Source organism: Felis catus, chromosome C1 (assembly GCF_018350175.1).
Source record: "Felis catus isolate Fca126 chromosome C1, F.catus_Fca126_mat1.0, whole genome shotgun sequence".
Lineage (NCBI taxonomy): Eukaryota > Metazoa > Chordata > Mammalia > Carnivora > Felidae > Felis > Felis catus.
The window spans coordinates 208,152,458-208,158,108 of record NC_058375.1 but is presented as its reverse complement, the minus strand read 5'-3'; the positions used below and the strand labels follow the sequence as shown (position 1 = coordinate 208,158,108).

At 39.7% G+C, this 5,651-nt stretch overlaps 1 long non-coding RNA gene across 1 annotated transcript; it reads right to left on the bottom strand.

Annotated features, from left to right (window-relative positions):
* Nucleotides 1-257: 257 nt before the first annotated feature.
* On the bottom strand, nt 258-3,658 carry LOC123379418. The gene is made up of 2 exons (XR_006583799.1): nt 3,362-3,658; nt 258-545 (listed from the first exon to the last, which is right to left on the bottom strand). It is a non-coding gene; the product is annotated as an uncharacterized LOC123379418 (long non-coding RNA).
* Between the last annotated feature and the right edge of the window lie 1,993 nt (nt 3,659-5,651).

Genomic DNA, 5,651 nt, shown 5'->3' with positions numbered 1-5,651 from the left:
CATGCATATTTTGTTGACTGCTTTGCTGATTCAAGTCTTTCCCATTTAGCCAACGAGTGGGTGATGCTAGATGTTTCCGTGGTCCTTGGTTACCTCTTTATCTACTGTGAGTGCTTTGTGTTTATCGTGACTCTTCCCCAAGGAGAGTGAAGTGAATAGAGATACAAAGTTTATGTAACAGCTGGGTATTAAAGAATTCCATAAAGAGTGTCTACCTCCATGGATTTCAACATATCCTGTAGGGATGAGAAAAAGAATTTACAGATAAACCACTTTATTATGTGCTCTCAGGGATTTAAAATCCTTTAAGTCCGCACAATCACAGCCATGCCGAAAGTTTGCATTTTCATTTTGTGGATGGGGTGGGGGGTGCTCGGAGTTGAGAGAGATGACATCACTTTCTCAAGGTCACACTTGGGAGCTAACAGAGCTAGCGTCGCGGGGGTAGAGTCGTGGGGCATGTGAAGACCTTGGACACTGCGAGGCCTCTTTGTCCTTGATTGAATTCGACAGTCTCAACTCCTTCTCAGTTCTCCTTCCAGCGCCTGTAAATCATACATAAGAAATAAAATCAAAGTTATCTCCCTCACAAAATGGTTGATTGCGCCATTACAAGCTTCTGCTTGTTTGTTTCTCCGTGATAGTTTCTGAACATACTTTAAAGATATTTGAGAAAGCATTAACACTGCCAGGCTTCACTTTTCTTCAAGAATTCTTTAGGACAAATCGACTGATGCCAAGAAGCATAGGCTCCAAGACCAGGATACGTTTCCAATGTCTTGGTTTTGGATAATTCCAGAAGTTGTGCCAATGAGTATAAAACCTGCCTTCCTCATCCAACTGTGAGAGAGATAGACAGAGAGGGAGGTTGGGAATGCTTGTGTGCAATAGGCAGGCTTCAGAAAGGCTTGTCACACATGCTTTAGATTTCCATTTGTGCCTCAGCTGCCAGGGTGACCAGGGAAACCGATGACCAAGCTCTCCTGGGCATAGTTGCAGTAAAACTTTCACCATTGCCTCTCCTACTTTTTTTTTTCTTCCATTAAGGATTAAAAAATGCTTTTGCAGGGAAAGTAATAAAATATAAAATTCTGTGATTCAACAGACTTTGTCCTAGTTTTGGGGTTTAATGGGAAGTCTATTCTAAAATCTAGTATCAGCCTCTCTCGTTCTTACAGTTATTTGGCATGCTTTATGAACTTCTTTGCACTCTCTGAATGCAATAAACAGGTTGATTAATAAGAATGGAAACACATCATCATTTGTATGATCCCCTCCCCTTGACTGTGGGCCGGCCAAGTGACTTGCTCTTAACCAACAGGATACAGAGAAGATGATGGGATGTCACTTCCATGATTACCTAACCTAAGATAGTGACTGCTATCTTGCCTGAAGATTCTCTCCCTTTTTGGCTTCGATGAAGCCAGAAGTCATATTGGAGAGGCCCCCGTAGCAAGGAACCAATAACTATGAAGGAACTGAGGCTCCCAGTCCAACATTCTGCCAGAAACGGAGTGCTGCCAGTAACCATGTGAGCTGAGAAGTAGTTATTTCCACAGTACAGCTTTGCAGATGAGATCCCAGCCCTCCTGACATCTGGATTGCAGCTTTATGAGAGATCCTGAGTCCGAAGCCCCTGGCTAAGCTACAAGTGGATCCCTGACTCACAGAAACTTTGAGACAATAAATGTGTGCCGTTTTAATCCTGTAAATTTGGGGGCAATCTGTGAACACAGTAATAAACAACCAACGCTTAGCCTTTGATACTACAAAGGACATAGCAACTACCTTTTGAACCACTAGGTCGTTAGTATAGCTTCTCTATACTGTATTTTCTCTAACACTCCCGAGAGGAAAAACAAAATTAGTGGAATTAAGTAACAGATGGAAAAATGGAGACACCTGGGTAAGGCGGAAATGTTGTAAAGCACTAAAATGGATACGGACAACAGCAACAAGTGACTGCAAAACTTTGGTGTGAATTCACTGTTTGGACACTGAGACGTATTTGGGCAATGCACTGTGAATTTTAAGACCAACTATCCACTGCCTTGAAGTGATATTAGTGGGGCTCTGATGTAAATTTTTTCTGTCAATAACGCAGTTGAAAAATAAACCTGATCCTGACACTCCTTGAAAAAAAAGAAAGAAAGAAAGAAAAAAGAAATGTCCCTCAGTTTTATTCAGTCCTAACCCAGAAATTCTACTCTTCCTTAAAGTTAAAATAAATGCATAGATAAAAATATCTTAATGGTTAATGACCCACATACATCAGGATGAATAAACCCAAAGATGTTTGAATTCTTACCTCTGGATTCAACAGACGGTTTGCTAGAAATGATGCTAGACCAGCTTGCGAGGGAAAAGTTTACACACCTATTCTCAACTCTGAGGTTAGTGTTCTCATGGTAGCTTGAATTTGGCCATAAAAGGATTCTCTGCAGAAAGAGACTGGATCCTAGGTAATACCTTTGAGCCACTAAGTTACATGAAGCCTGGAACCTGCTTTCTATCTGGACCTACATCCAATCGTTGAAACAACCAAAAAAAAAAAAAAAAAGTTCCTTATTCTTTTTGTACATTTGAGTTGGATTTTCAGTGTCTCAAACTGAATATATCTCAACTGGTGCCCATTTTGGAGGGAAAAAAATTGAAGATTTCTTCTGCCTTTTGGGTAAGTTCCAATCCACTATGTGCTCTATGCAACCTGCCTTATTCATCGCCTATTCCAAGAAAATAATTTCATGCTAGCTCACAGTTTTGATGAAAAAATATTAAAGATACTTAAAGAATAATGGAATCAGCCTTGTTTCCAAAAAAATAAACATAATTTTTTAGTACTGGAAAGTTGTAGAGCGTTGGTTTGGCATGGATATTTTCACAATTTTTTTTCTTCATTCGTGGTACAATTACTTCAATACTCTCAAAGAAATGGGTAAACAAAATTCAGGAGCAGACAAAAGGATCAAATCTTCCCGTGGGAGAAGAGAGACTATAGAGCTTGGCCTTGCCACGTTTCGTGGTAGGAGTTTATGAAAATGATAGCTGTCAATCTCATGTTCTACATGACAGCATGATTAACAACTTTCGCTGTTATGCAGCTGGCAAAGCAAAGCAAACGGGCTGTTAATTCTCCTCCAAGTGGAGACAAAGGGAAGAACTTTCTTATCAGGGAGTTAAGTGAGAGAAAACGTTGAAAAAATAATTCAGAATATATTGTGACATGACAAAATAAAACCAAATTGTTTGGGCTGCTCACAGAGCTACTGTAAGCCTGCAGGGGAGGAAAGAGGTATGTTGAGGTAGGCTGAGAAATGCCCCCTCCAACCCCACCCCCAACCCCACCCCTCTCCAACGTTACCTTGTTACAGCCAAAGTGTGCTTGCAGATGTGATTAAATAAGGGATTTGGGAGATGGGAGAGTTGTGCTGGGTTATGTGGATGGGCCCTAAATGCCGTCACGTGTGCTCGTAAGACAGAAGCAGAAGATTTCAGACGGGGGGAGAGAAGACAGTGAAATGCAAACAGAGCAGAGAGAACTTTGAGACACTCCACTGCTGGCCCTGAAGATGGATGAAGGGGACAGGGACAAAGGAAAACAAGAAATGCAGCTCTAGAAACTGGAAGAAAGTGGAAGCCCTGCCAAACCATGAGTTCAGCCCGGAGAAACTGACTTTGGACATCTGACCTCCAAAACCGAAAGAAGATAAATGCGTGTTGTTTTAGCTAGAACTAGAAACCACATTAAGTTTGTGGTACAACAGCCACAGGAAACTAAGAAGTTTCTAAATGAGTTTTTTTCTGAATGCATACTCTTACTACGCCTTAAGATTTACAGCACATTACTCTTCAGGATCCCATCAAATGACTTGACTTTACCAGAAGAGATCATTAATCCCCTGATTGGGCAGAGGAGAAGTAATAACCATGTTTGGTATATGCCATTCTAAAATCCTTGAAAATATTTCTTCACGTGATAGCAATATTTGCCTCAACTGGATTTTTTTTTTCAACTTTTATTTATTTTTGGGACAGAGAGAGACAGAGCATGAATGGGGGAGGGGCAGAGAGAGAGGGAGACACAGAATCGGAAGCAGGCTCCAGGCTCTGAGCCATCAGTCCAGAGCCTGATGCGGGGCTCGAACTCACAGACCGCGAGATTGTGACCTGGCTGAAGTCGGACGCTTAACCGACTGCGCCACCCAGGCGCCCCTCAACTGGATTTTAAGTAATGGGTCAGAAAAGGTGATTTCTTCAAAAACATCTTTCCACGTGTTCACCCTTGGTTTTTGGTCCTTGACAATGAGACACGTGAACTACCAATTTTAGAGCGTTGTTGATGTTGACTGTTAAAGCACACTGGTGAATATCTAAATCACGCCCTTAACTGTTCATTTAACTTTCTTTTTTTTTTTTTAATTTTTTTTTCAACGTTTATTTATTTTGGGGACAGAGAGAGACAGAGCATGAACGGGGGAGGAGCAGAGAGAGAGGGAGACACAGAATCGGAAACAGGCTCCAGGCTCTGAGCCATCAGCCCAGAGCCTGACGTGGGGCTGGAACCCATGGACCGCAAGATCGTGACCTGGCTGAAGTCGGACACTTAACCGACTGCGCCACCCAGGCGCCCCTGTTCATTTAACTTTAAAAGGCTGTGGTACAGCTATAACTTTTAAATGATTGAATTCCAAAAGTCGAGAGTATCTTCTCCCATGATTCTACCTTTGCAGGTGAATGGTAGCTTTGCTTACTTACTCCAAAGGGGCTGCCAAATTCTTATTTCTGACTCCCAAGAAACAAAACAAAAGATAGGAGCTACCCCTAACTGCACAGGAGACAAGTTCAGATTCCACTACTTAGCAATTCTCCTTGACAATGCTTCCCACAACTATAACTAATAATCAATTATGTAATTCCTGATATGATGTCTTTCTCCGTCAACTAGGACCCATCCCAGGAGAGGAGGTTTTATATATATATATATATATATATATATATATATATATACATATATATATATGTATATATATCTTCACCTTCTAGCTCCTGTACCTAACATTGCCTGGCTCATAATAAGTATCCATTGAATGAATGAATACAATAAATGTAGGATAATATTGTTTTTATTGCGCTCGCTAAGTTACATGACTATTATTTTCATATAATTATATTAATATATTTAGATTAACTATTACATAAATAAGAAATCTGCATCATATGGCGTATTCCCCACTGAAAAATAAGTCAATCTTAGTAATGCACTTTAAAATAGTTTATTTATAGTCCTTGAATATTACAAGGAGGATAAAGTTAAACGTATTGCGAGTAGATACTAAATGCTCTATCACCAAAACATGACATAACATAGAGAATACAACATCGGTATCCAGCAGTCTGAATATTAAAATAAAAATTAAATTTATAATTTAATATTGTTAATATTAAATTAGTATAATTACCATATAAGAGTTTTTCTCTCAAATACCTTACATATTTACATATCAAAATAAATGAGAATGATATCACACTTCTTTATATATCATAAGAGAAGAAATTATTTTATCTGCCTTTGAGATAAGTAAAGAAAGCTCCCAGAGTAAACGACTTTCAGGTTGTTGTCAAATTCTGACCAATATAATATATATTTCATT